At 47.4% G+C, this 11,972-nt stretch overlaps 1 non-coding gene across 1 annotated transcript; it reads right to left on the reverse strand.

Annotated features, from left to right (window-relative positions):
* Positions 1 to 1,447: 1,447 nt before the first annotated feature.
* Positions 1,448 to 1,553, reverse strand: LOC128562876 (U6 spliceosomal RNA). Its single transcript, XR_008373575.1, has one exon. It is a non-coding gene; the product is annotated as a U6 spliceosomal RNA (small nuclear RNA).
* Between the last annotated feature and the right edge of the window lie 10,419 nt (positions 1,554 to 11,972).

The following is an 11,972-nucleotide window of genomic DNA, read 5'->3' on the forward strand; positions in this document are numbered from 1 at the left end:
TGTTTTTTGTTTTTGTTTTTCTTTTCTTTCTTTCTTTTTTTTTTTTTTTTTTTTTTTTGAGACAGAGTCTTACTATATCGCCCTGGGTAGAGTGCTATGGCATCATAGCTCATGGCAACTTCAAATTCCTGGGCTCCAGGGATCCTCCTACCTTATCTTCCTGCATAGCTGGGACTACAGGCAGCCACCACAACACTCAGCTAGTTTTTCTGTTTTCTAGAGACAGTCTCGCTCTTGCTCATGCTGGTCTTGAACTCCTGACCTCAAGCAATCCACTGGCCTCAGCCTCTCAAAGTGCTGGGATTACAGGCATGAGCCACTGTGCCCAAACCCTGTACTAGCTATGAATCCTTCCTTTAGGTACCTTCCTTCACTCAAGGGTGTTTTTACATTTCATGTTTGTTCCTTCTTAAGTTAATTTCCCATAAATAATTAACAATTCTGTGGTCACTCAACCAGCTTCATTTGCCCACTGCCCAAGAGGAATCCAATGTACTGAGATAGCACAGTTTGTAGCAGAGAAAGAATTTATTCCGCATAGTGCTAAGTGGGAACATAGGAGGAATTTCTCAAATCCTTTGTTGTGAGATTTTTGGAGACAGCGTTTTTAAGACAGTTTGGTGGGCAGGGGATTAGGCAACCAGGGTTTGCTAATTGGCTGGGTTTGAGGTACAACCATCATTCCCTTGTCCCCCAACCTGGGTAGGACAGCAATCCACTGGAATGCAAGACCAGGTTCTTGGATTGAAGGTGTCACAAGACCAGTTGAATCAGTTCCTTGGTATGGGCTGTTGGTCTAGGTGGGTCAGTCATGTATGACCTGGAAGATATCTCAAAAACAATGCCTAAGTTTCAAAAAGGTGATGTTTAGCCAGGCATTGTGGCAGGTGCCTGTAGTCTTACCTACTTGGGAGGCTGAGGCAAGAAGACTGTTTGAGCCTAAGAGATTGAGGTTGCTGTGAGCTATGATGCCAAGGCACTCTACCAAGGGCAACAAAGTAAAACTCTGTCTCAAAAAAAAAAAAAAAAAAGTGATGTTATCTATGGAGAAAGATAAGAATCTTTATGGCCACCAACTATGTGACTCCAGAATAGCAGATAGAGGGACAGTGGCTAATTATTTCATTATTTTTAGCTAGGCCTTGACCACAGTTCTCACTTTGCATCTCATTATTAATTTATAAGGACAGGTTTTTTGGGTTTTTTGTTTGTTTGTTTTGTTGTTGTTGTTGTTTGAGACAGAGTCTCACTTTGTCACGCTTGGTAGAGTGCTGTGGCGTCATACAGCTCACAGCAACCTCCAACTCCTGGGCCCAGGCAATTCTCTTGCCTCAGCCTCCCAAATAGCTGGGACTACAGGTACCTGCCACAACGCCCAGCATTTTTTTTTTTTTTTTTTTTTGGTTTATAAAATGTAATTTTATTTTATGTTATTTTGTTGTTAAATAGCAATATGGAATGTTTCACGAATTTGCATGTCATCTTTGTGCAGGGCCATGCTAATCTTCTCTGTATCGTTCCAATTTTAGTATATGTGCTGCCGAAGCGAGCACCACCCAGCTATTTTTTGTTGCAATTCACATTGCTGTTTTAGCTGGCCGGGGCCAGATTCAAACCCGGCACCCTCGGTATATGGGGCCAGCACCCTACCCACTGAGCTACAGGCACCACCCGCAGTTTTATTTCTTTATATTAAACCTCCCTTATTTAAAATACCATGTGGTTTTTGTCTCTTGATGGGATTCTGACTGGTGATGTTTTCATTGGAAAACATTGGGTGGTAAAAATTATGAATTTCAATTGGCTGCTGAGTTTCATTTTATTTCAGGCATCCTCAAACTTTTTAAACAGGGGGCTAAATCACTGTCCCTCAGACTTATGGAGGGCTGGACTATAGTTTAAAAAATAACAAACTATGAACAAATTCCTATGCACACTGCACATATCTTATTTTGAAGTAAAAAAACAAAATGGGAACAAATACAATCACACCACCTCATGTGGCCCGTGGGCCGCAGTTTGAGGACCCCTGCTTTAGATGGTGTTTGATTTTGGTCTGATGTGAAGTTAAGTCCCTCATAATCAGTTAATCATTTAGAGCAGTGATTCTCAACCTTCCTAATGCTGTGACCCTTTAATACAGTTCCTCATGTTGTGATGACCATAATGGTTAGGGGTCACCACAACAAGAGGAACTATATTAAAGGGTCACAGCATTAGGAAGGTTGAGAGGCTCGGCGCCTGTAGCTCAGCAGCTAGGGCACCAGCAGCATACACCAGAGCTGGCAGGTTTGAACCCAGCTCAGGCCTGCAAAACAACAACAACTACAAACGAAAAACAGCTGGGTGTTGTAGTGGATGTCTGTAGTCCTAGCTACTTGGGAGGCTGAGGCAAGAGAATTGCTTGAGCCCAGGAGTGTGAAGTTGCTGTGAGCTGTGACGCCACAGCACTCTACCGAGGGCAACACAGTGAGACTATCTCAAAAAAAAAAAGAAGGTTGAGAACCACTGATTTAGAGGCTTCTGAGCTTTACTCTGAGGGGTTCAAGGCTTTAAGTCTACAGTTAATTTACCTCTATTCTAAGGGTCACACCATTCTGAGGGTTATACCCAATACCTTGTGAATTAAGAGATCTTTCCACAGTGGCTTATGGGAATAAAATATTCTCATCCCTGTGTGAGCTCTGGGAATTATTTCATCCACTCCTTTCAGGAACTCTTTCCCTCGCCACCTTATATAGTTTCTCTTCCAGACACAGATCAGTCTTCATTTAAAGATTCCAGGGGAACCTGTGCGTATCCTGGAGCTCTGCCTCTCTCTGCAGCTGCCCCAGCCACCCTGAACTCTGAACTGTGGGGGAGACTGTGGGCTCTGTGGGCATGTTTTCCCCTGCACAGCAGCCTAGAACTGGTGCAGTCCCAGTACTCACTCCCTATCTGACTTCCCTTTTCTTGGGATCCCTTTGCTGTGCTCTTCCCTTCTCTGACTATAGACAAAATTATGTTGTCCAGTTTTCCATTTGGTTGGGTCCATGTTACCCCATCTTGAATAAGTATGTAAACAAACAAATGAACAGATTAAACAGCCTGTCAGAAGTTTGATGCCGTCTCATAAGAGGTGGTGCCTGCTGGCTGAGCTGATTGACATCATTAACATTCCTTTTTTCTTTCTTTTATTAACCAGTCACCTTGTGGATGGGAACAGCAGATGGCAGAGGCTGTGAGCCAGTGGCTCAAGTGACTGGGGGCAGCCTGGGTGCCAACCTCCCCAGTAAGCTTGCATATTTTTTTAATTTCAGGTTAATGTGAGAGTACAAAACACCAGGTCACAATATTTGAATTGTTAGGTAAAGTCCCCCTTTTAGATGTGTCACGCACCCAGAAGGTATGCCATACACCCCCACATTGGGCCCATTAAGTGGGAGCATACTAATCCCCTCCCTTCTACCCTTCTCCCTTCTTCCTGGTTCCCTCTCCCTCCAATTTGAATCGAGTCTTTCTCCTATGTGAGCATGAATTGTCTACTGGCTTCATATTAATAGCAAGCTTGCATTTTACTAGTGTCCTACAGTTATGTCATTGGTAGGTTGAGGCACCTCTGAAGGCCTGTGTCTCCTCTCTGGAGCCCAAGTGAAAGGAGCTGGTTGCCCATAGACTCGCAAGGGAAGAGCTATGCCCTGCCTTGATGGCCCCACCATGACTCCAAGAGACTCTGGACAATGATGACCAGGCCCAACAAGGCTACCTGTGTCTGGCCACTCTGGCTTTAGGTTGGCCGGAGGACCAAGCTAAACCCTCCCCAAGCTCCAGGTGCTGTCACTGCTCCAACCTGAGGCCCTATCTATGGCCATAGCCAGTGCATCCCTGCTGCAGCTCCATGCTGGGCAACAGATGTGGCCCCAAATAGCAGCTCTGCCCCACACAAGCCACAGGGGAGGGAATGGAGGAGCCCGAGGCTGCCCTCACAAGGTGAGTAGAGACGTACACAGTGAGAGGTAAGAATGAGTGCTGCTCCCAAGGTCTGCAGTTCCTGAGCAGGCAGAGTCTTGCCCCTGCCTTTCCTGCTTTCTTCCTGGAAGTGCTTCCCTGTCCCTCCAAGGGGACTCAGTGGGTCTCAGGCCCCTCCTTGGAGCAATGCCTAGACCTCTGCAGGCAAGGCCTTGTACCTGCTCACATCTGGGGGCCTACCATAGGCAGAATCTCTGGGGGGGGGCCCTCATGGCTGATAGGGGTCTTTCTGGGGGCAGGATGGAATACAGCACCATTTCCTGACTGCAGGCCTCGGAGGCATCATCTGTCCTGGAGGCTGTTAGGAGGAAGGACTCAGTGTGAGCCTTTCCCTGCAAAATGGGTTCTCTACAAAGACTCTCCTTGAAAACACAAAGTGCTTTCTGCATGTATCCCACACCCACACAGAATGGTTCAGTTACAGAGAACATTAATAGCTCATGGCTTCCCGTGTGTGGTGGGGATGGGAGAAACACCCAGGGGAGCTAAAGATCGTGGTTTCTCCACATCCCCGGTGGGACTGCCCACAGGCAGGGGTCACATTGCTTCAGCATCTTGCACTCTGAGGTCCAGGATGCCTAAGGGACAGAAGGTGAGCAGAGGGCAGGGCCTAGTGGTCCTCAGCTTTGGACTCAGACCATGGTAGCCACATCATGGGGGCTACATCATGACACTAGTGTCAGCCCCAGGGTTGCTGACCAGTGTGAGGTTCCTGCTGGGCTTGTGGCGTGGGAAGCCCCTTCTCTGTGAAGACAGGTCCACGCCTGCTACTCCCTGGTGTTTGTTACCCAACAGTTCTCCACCTGTCACCTAGGGTCTCAAGTCAGGTGGACAGATCCCTCAGCCCACAGAACTGCCTCCCCTCTGTGAGAAGCCATCATCCTTTGGTGCTCCTTTATCACTTGAGGTTACTTGTGTCCATTTGGCCAGCACTGAGGATGTGGCAGGTAAGGACCCTGACTGGCAGAAGCCTATCCCTTCAGTCATTCATTGGAATCAGGCCCCCTCATGCAAGATCCTTACGCTGCATAGGGACAACCAGAGCAGCTAACAGCAGAGGGCTCTGAGGCTGTGGCTCTGTACAAGAAGTCCCTCTCTGACATGAACCTTGCATCTAGCAAATTCTTGGTGAGCACCTGCCATAGGTCAGGCCTTATTCTAGGTGCAGCGAGCTGAGCCCAACTCTCAAAAGACTCAGATCTAGTTGAATGAAATTGACCATACCATATATGTTAGATGTGACCAATTGTGAGAAAAAAACAAAGCAGGATAAAGAGATAGAGCAGTGGGGTGGAACATGGCAATATAAATCAGATGGGACAGAAATTGATGTCTGGCCAGAGGCCAGAGTAAAGCAAGAAACAAGCCATGGAGGAGGCTGCATACTCAGTTGGAGGGACAGTGCAAAAGCCTCGAGGCCAGAGCCCAGTAGGAAACATGGTCAAACTGTCAATATGAAACAAATGATAGTGTCTATAGATGAATCCTGGGCCAGTCCTGGGAAGGAAGCTCAGCAGGGCATATAATTCATGTCAGAAAGCTCCAGCAGCAGGTAACAGGCCTGAGTGGAAGACAGACACTCCTGCTACAGGAGACGCTTTGAAGAGCTGTAGAATGAGCTTCTGGTGGAAGGAATTACCATGCTGAGGCTTGTGCTGTCTTCATTGTTAGGACAAGGCTGACAAGGACATCAGTTGCAGCCCTAGAGTTCACATGAGGGTGCTGAGGTCTTCTGTCCCCAAGAACACTGGGCTAGGCAGGAGGAAATGGCCCTGTGTCCCTTTTGGGTCTCTCATTGCCTCTGTATCTGGGACATCTGTATCTGAGAGGTATCTTTATCACCTGTGTGAATCAGACCAGCCTGGCTGGTTATCAGTGCATGTCCTCACCAACTCCCCTTTTCACTGACTGGTTCCAGGTAGTGTAAACAGACTCTGCTTCTGGCCTGGAACAGCTCCCAGCAGGGCAACACATGCTGCAAACCTGAGGAGCTGAACCCTGCTTGGGGATCAGCATGACTCAGGAGGGACTTGCTGAAGTGAGCCCCATGTCTTGTTCCTGTGTAGAACACGCAGAAGCTGGGCTGAGGGCAAAGACCTGTAGGTAATAGCTCAGGGCTAGCCAATACAGGGGCCTGGGTCTGCTAGGGCAGCCAGACCCGAAGGACCAAAATCTCTGAGCTAAAGGAGACCTGATTAGAGAGACTGACACTCAGCACGGGTTTCCCTCTCCAGGCACCTGCTATGAAGCTGCTCAGGGCTAAACAGCAGACAGTGGCTGAAAAGCAGAGCAGGAGTTGGGGCAGTTTCATAGCGTTAGGGAAGAAATTGAGACCTGTCAGGAGGAAGGGCCCTAAGAAATACCCAGGTTCTCAATTGGGACCCTTATGGGTCAGATAGGGTGTGTGTGGTCACAGGCAGCCTGATCTACACAAGGGCTTCAGAGGAGTTGTGTTAGCAAGTCCCTGACTGGCCTGAGGTAACCTGTTCCACTTCTTTCACCATGGGGGCAGGGGAAAGCCGTCCATACATGGGGACATGTCCAGACCCTCCACCTCTTTGTCACACATAGAGCCTGATCTTCAGTCGAAAGGAATGAGGCATACTGAGAAATGGGACCAGAGGAAGAAAGGTGAAGGACCCACAGGAGATTAAGGTATTAGTTTTCACACGCCGGGCAGTGGCTCACCCCTGTAATGCTAGCACTCTGTGAGAAGGAGACAGGTGAATTGCCTGAGCTCAGGAGTTTGAGATAAGCTCGAGCAAGAGCGAGACCCCAAGACCCTGTCTCTAAAACTAGCCAGGCATTGTGGCAGGTGTCTGTAGTCCCAGCTACTTGGGAGACTGAGGTAAGAAGATCGACTGAACCCAATAGTTTGAGGTTGCTATGAGCTATGACTCCATGGCACTCTACCAAAGGTGACAAAGTGAGACTCTGTCTCAAAAAAAAAAAAAAGATACTGTGTTTCAAAAGACTTTAAAATAACCATGACTACTGGCATGTACGATCACACTTGTCTAATTTTTCTATTTTTTTGTACATACAGGGGTCTCGCTATATTGCTCAGGCTAGTCTTAAACTCCTGGCCTCAACCAAAATCCTCCCACCTCAGCTTCTCGAAGTCTAGGATTACAGGCAGGAGCTACTGTACCTGCTTCTTTTTCTTTACTTTTTAAACATATGATCCAATGGCTTACATAGAAGATCCAGGAGATTCTAGAGAAAAACTATTAATAGGATTGGAACTAATAAAAGAACTAGGAAATTTGAAAAAAATAAAATAAAATAACCATGATCAGCAAATGATTTCCATTTTACAGAAAATAAATAAGCTGGAGAGTTTCATAAAGAATGAGAATTCATAAAAAATACAATGAAAGTTCAGAAAAGAATAACTAAAATTTAAAATTCAATAGATGAATGCACCAGCAGGTTAGAGTCAGCTATAGAGAGAACTAGTTAACTGGAAGAAACATCAATAGAAAATACCCTGTGTTGAGCTCAGGAGTTTGAGACCAGCCTGAGCAAGAGGGATCTCTACTAAAAATAGACAAAATTAGCTGAGCATGGTGGCAGGCTCCGGTAGTTCCAGCTCCTTGGGAGTCTGAGACAGGAGGATCTCTTGAGCCGAAGAGTTGGAAGCTGCTGTGAGCTAAGCTGATGCCATGGAACTCTACCCATGGCAACAGAGTAAGACTGAAAGGGGTTTGGTGGTGTACCCAGAGAAGAGACCAGGCAGGCCAAGTTTAACGAAAGAGGACAGAGACCCCCCCACTTTGCCTGGGCAAAGATGGCATCTGCACGGAAGGAGGTTGGGGGCTCATTTTTATAGTGGGTGTAGTGGGAGGAAGATTCCACAGTTTGTTTGCTGGAAAGGCTAGGGTCTTTCCAAAGGAATTCTTGGGGCAGGGCCAGATAGGCCTTTTGTTCTAAGGGAAGAGGAGGGTAAAGGGTTTAGGCCCCCAACAGAGACTCTGTCTCAAAAAAAAAAAAAAAAAACCCTGTGAACAGGACAACCAGCTAGCTCACTTCATACCTGTGCTCTACCTTTCAGACACTTTCTGCTTTTTCGCCCTGAGCAGCTTCATAGCAGATGCCTGGGGAGACAAACTGGTGCCAAATGTCAGTCTCTGTAATCAGACTTTCTATCTCTCAGGGATCATGGCCCCTGAATTCCAGCTGCCTCTAGAATCTCTTCATCCTGTCTGTGGACTCTCAGCCTTGGGCATGAGGAGGTTCTGCCAAAAATGCCCTTTGTTCCTGGGAGAGACAGATGGCTTTGGAGTTGGAGTTGGGTAACACTTTTCATTATGACCCTTGTTGGAAACATTAGCACATTGGGAGCTCATTTGCATGCCCAGGAAGTAGGGCTCTGTGGCACTATTTAAATCCTTAAGGGCCTCAGGTTTACCATTAGGAACATAAGCTCTCATTTGTACTCACAGGCTCAGGCCACAGTTTAGAAAACGGCTTTTTAGGCTCAGCGCCTGTAGCTCAAGCAGCTAAGGCGCCAGCCACATACACCAGAGCTGGCAGGTTCAGTTCCAGCCTGGGCCTGCCAAACAACAATGACCAACTACAACCAAAAAGTAACTGGGTGTTATGGCAAGCACCTGTAGTCCCAGCTACTTGGGAGGCTGAGGCAAGAGAATCACTTAAGCCCAGGAGTTGGAGGTTGCTGTGAGCTGTGATGTCACAGCACTCTACCCAGGGCGACAACTTGAGGCTCTGTCTAAAAAAAAAAAAAGGAAAAGAAAATGGCTTTTTAGGAAGGGTGTGGTGGTTTACACCTATACTCCTAGCACTCTGGGAGGCTGAGGCAGGTGGATTTTCTTGAGCTCAGGAGCTCTAGACAAGCCTGAGTAAGAGCAAGACCCCATCTCTAAAACTAGCCAGCCATTGTGGTGGGTGTCTATAGTCCCAGTTACTTGGGAGGCTGAGACAACAGGATTGCTTTAGCTCAAGAGTTTGAGGTTGCTGTGAACTATGATGCCATGGCACTCTACCAAGGGCAACAAAATGAGACTCTATCTAAATAAAAAAAGAAAAAAGAAAGAAAGAAAAAGGCTTTTTAAAGTTCTTTTCATTTGCATTTTTGTTAAAAGCAGGGTGCAGAGAGGTAGCAGCGGGGACTAGGAATAGGGACAGGACAGCCAACAGAGGGTGGGCTGAGAGATGCCAGTTCAGGGTCAGAGCCTGAGAAAGGTGAATACTGACTGTTCCACCACCACGCTGGGGAAGAGGAAGCAGGTGCTGGTCTGCTGCCTGAGCGTGACTGTGCAGCTGTTGTGCATCTTTGCAATTCAGATGTATGTTGTTCTGAGACATTTGCGTCCTGGGTTAATGCTTTCTTTACATAATGAACAGAAACAAATTCATGAGGGATGCCAAGTGGACGCTAGGTCACAGGCCAAGGGCAACATGTTTCGGTGACTGATGATTATTTGTGACTTCCTCAGGTCACTAAGCATGGGGATTCAAGTAATGTCATAGCACACACTGGCCCTTTGCCTGAAGTAAGGATCTCTGTCCCCTAAGATGAGGCATCCTCAAACTGCGGCCCATGGGCCACATGAAGCGGTGTGAATTGTATTTGTTCCCGTTTTGTTTTTTACTTCAAAATAAGATATGTGCAGTGTGCATAGGAATTTGTTTACAGTTTTTTTTTTTAAACTATAGTCCGGCCCTCCAACGGTCTGAGGGACAGTGAATTGGCCCCCTGTTTAAAAAGTTTGAGGACACCTGCCTAAGATGCTCTGTCAGTGGGGCCAGTCCACATAGCTCCTGAGGGGAAAGAAGTCCCGAGTGGAGCTGACAAAGGGGAGGGGGGCCTTGTGGGGCTCCAATACCCACTAGACTCTAGGGCTTCTGGTCAGCTCATGTTGAGAGCCCAGAGTGTCCAAGTGCCACGTAGGTGCCCCACAGTATCAGACGTGCTGGGTTCTGTCTGAGAACAGCATCATTTCTGGAAGGTCCATGGGAAAGGGATGTTTTCTCACTTAGGTGGAGGTATGGAGTAGTGGAGAACCTTCTATGCTCCAGGCACTGTTGCAGGCCCTTGGCGTATGTTCTTGGGAGGAAAGACCCATGCCCATTGCTTCCTAAAGTTTGTGTTCTGGTTAAGAAGCTGGCCATAGTGGCCAGGCATGGTGGCTCATGCCTATAATCCTAGCACTCTAGGAGGCTGAGGTAGGTGGCTCACAAGTTAAAGACCAGTCTGAGCAAGAGCAAGACCTCGTTTCTAAAAATAGCCAGGCATCATGGCAGGCACCTGTAGTCCCAGCTACTCAGGAGGCTGAGGCAAGAGGATCACTTGAGCCCAAGAGTATGAGGTTCCTGTGAGCTATGACACCATGGCACTCTACCTAGAGTGACAGAATGAGACTCTTTAAAAAAAAAAAAAAAAAGCTGGCCATAAATGAGAGTAAACAAGGTGAGTAAACACAGTGACATGGGATGTGAAAAAATAAAACTGGGGCCTATCCCTGGTGGCAGGGATCGGGTGGATTTAAACTGAAACTGGAATGACAAGGCAGGGTCAGCTCTGTGGGTGGAGTGGAAGAGCTACTCCGCTGAGCTAGAGCCGCGTAAGTCATAGTGTACCCTGGATTTCATGTTAAGGACAATGAGAAAATGGTGACAGATTTTAAGCATAGGAATAACATGATTGAATGACACACTTATGAAATGTTCATGAGATGTTCTTGGAGTTGTGTGGATTGTGGGAACAGGTTTCTAGAAGCAGGAGGCCATGGGGAGAGGAGTGGTGACAGGGCCAGTGTGCACGCTACGGATGCCTGTGGGACAGCAGGGCCCCAGGACCATCTCAGATGTCTGTCTAGATGAGTGGGCAAGGCCAGGGACATATCTGAGGTTCACTGTGGCCATGGCAAGTTTACACTGCCTGTCAGACATGAGGAGTGGTGTCCTGGATGCTGCTGAATTCTGGGACAAAGCTCCTGCCTCAGAGGACAGCTGTAGGAATATTTCCTGAGCAGACAGAAGTTCCCCTGTGCAGACCACAGGGTCCTCTTGAAATTTATTGACGAGACTGTCCTTCGTCCTATGAAGATGTACACTTTCCTGGAGTCTGGGTCATGCTGTGTCCCTGTGCTGTTATTGAACATAAGCTTCTGTCCCCTGTAATTGCTTTAAGCTGGTATTTACATCTAGAGGTTTGATCAGATTTGAGATTGTTTTGGCAAGAATTCTTCTACATGCTACTGTGTTCCTGAGTCAGGAAGCACAGAGGGCCAGTTGTCTGTTGGGATGTCAGTAGCCATTGACAACCGGGCCCTAGGTTAGGGACTACAAAGCAGTGAGTTTCAAAATCTAGCATTCCTTCCTTGTTTATTAGCTGGAGGAAGCCTATCCAAAGAGAATCTTCTCTATCATGGGTTCCTCAGCAATACTGTTTGCAGAGGAAAGGTAGGAAAAGTTCTGGATTTGCTGATTAAATTCACCTACTTGCAGGATAATGATTTGGCTCCTTAGCATCCCCCAAAATGGTTAATAATTTTTTTATGCCAGTATGAACTCATGTATTTAAGCGCAAGTGATATAGCTTTGTTTGTTTTTTGCAGTTTTTGGCCGGGGCTGGGGTTGAACCCACCACCTCTGGCATATGGGGCCAGCACCCTATTCCTTTGAGCCACAGGTGCCCCCCCGGCTTTGTTTGTTTTTTGGATCTCACTCTTTCACCTAGCCTGGAGTGCAGTGGCACAATCACAGCTCACTGCAGCTTCCAACTCATGGGCTCAAGCCATCCTCCTGCCATAGTCTCCTAAGTAGCTGGGACTACAGGCACGCACTACCATGCCCAGCTTATATTTATTTTTTGTACAGATGAGGTCTCATTATGTTGCCCAGGGTAGTGTTGAACTCTTGGCCTCAAGCCATCCTCCCACCTCAGCCTCCCAAAGTGCTAGGATCACAGGCATGAGCCAACCTTCCAGCGACAAGTG

Source organism: Nycticebus coucang, chromosome 12, assembly GCF_027406575.1.
Source record: "Nycticebus coucang isolate mNycCou1 chromosome 12, mNycCou1.pri, whole genome shotgun sequence".
Taxonomy (NCBI): domain Eukaryota; kingdom Metazoa; phylum Chordata; class Mammalia; order Primates; family Lorisidae; genus Nycticebus; species Nycticebus coucang.